The following is a 1,574-nucleotide window of genomic DNA, read 5'->3' on the forward strand; positions in this document are numbered from 1 at the left end:
GGATATGACAAATTCACAAAGGTATTTCATAAGCAACCCAGAGTTTTGCGATTCTACCTTTTATCTGTAGAAGCAGGACGAAGCTTCATAGCTCACACATTGCTAGCCTGACTCTGCAGAGACTTCACTATAAATGAAAGGTGGTGAAGTGGATAAGTAAATCCTTTGGAGTTTGATCATCACAAATTCTGCTTCTAGTACCACCGTGATGGAGGGACACAACGAGATTAATTAGCCTCTTCAACCCTCACTTTCTCTGTCTGTAAATTGAAAATAAGAATGAAGTGTTATGAGGATTAAGACATTGATCTAAAACAGTCTCTGATACGAAGCTAACGTCACGTGAGTGTTACACTATTACTAATGACACAGTTTGTATTTTCTAGGTGTTCTTTTATCTCATTCCCTTTTAGAAAATTGTGGTATAATAGGCAGCTAATTTGAAAATTTTCCTCTTAGAAATATAATTAACAATATTCAATATCGGTGTCCTTGACAGTCAGGGGTTATTGTTTTCAGAATGAATTTTTTAACAAGTGAAGTGGTTCTTACCCTGGTGATCGTAAGTTTTATCACCTTTTGTGTCTTCTCTCCCTCCGGGACCTCGGCAGTAAAGGCTCAGGAGTCCCAACCACTAGACCACTAGGGAAATCCCGTTTTATCTGTTCTGTAATGACTTGTTTTTAATACAATTGATATTTTTAAAAACAATTATAATTGGCTTTACAAAGAACTTTTAAAGAGTATTTAGAAGTTATAAAATCTCAGTATTTTAGCTTTTTAAAAAGATAAACATTTATTTGAGCTAAAAGGAATCTTGTTTGAATATTTTGGTTTTCTTGGAAGTAAGCCAAAAGCCTCCATTTTAGAATAAAAATCACTAATAAAAAGCAGTTATCCTCAAAATTACCATATAAAATCATTTTCATTCCTTATTTTACATAATTATGTATTTTTCCAAAGAAGATATATAGATGACTAACAGGCACATCGTGAATTACTAGAGAAATACAAATCAAAACCAATATGAGATAAAATATGACACTTGGGTTGCTTCCAAATCTTGGCTATTGTAAATAGTCCTGCTATGAATATTGGGATGCATGTAAAACCCCAGCGAGATATCACTTCACATCTGTCAGAATAGCTATCATCAAAAAGTCTACAAATAACAAATGTCGGAGAGGATGAAGAGAAAAAGGAACACTTGTACACTGTCAATGGGGATGTAAATAGGTGCAGCCACTATGGAAAACAGCAGGGAGGTTCCTCAAAAAATTAAAAATAGAGTTACCATATGATCCATCAATTCCACTCCTGGACATATATCTGAAAAAAAAAGAAAACACTACCCCAGAAGGCTACAGGAGTTTGGGGGAGGATGGATGCATGGATATGTAAGGCCGAATCCCTTCGCCATTCACCGGAAATTGTCACAACACTGTTTGTCGTTTGGCTATAAGGCCAAAACCAAATAGGCTTCCCAGGTGACTCAGAGGTAAAAAAAATTCACCTGCACAATGCAGGAGCTACAGGAAACCTGGGTTCAATCCCTGGGTCGGGAAGATCCCCTG

This window comes from Cervus canadensis, chromosome 20 (genome assembly GCF_019320065.1).
Source record: "Cervus canadensis isolate Bull #8, Minnesota chromosome 20, ASM1932006v1, whole genome shotgun sequence".
NCBI lineage: Eukaryota > Metazoa > Chordata > Mammalia > Artiodactyla > Cervidae > Cervus > Cervus canadensis.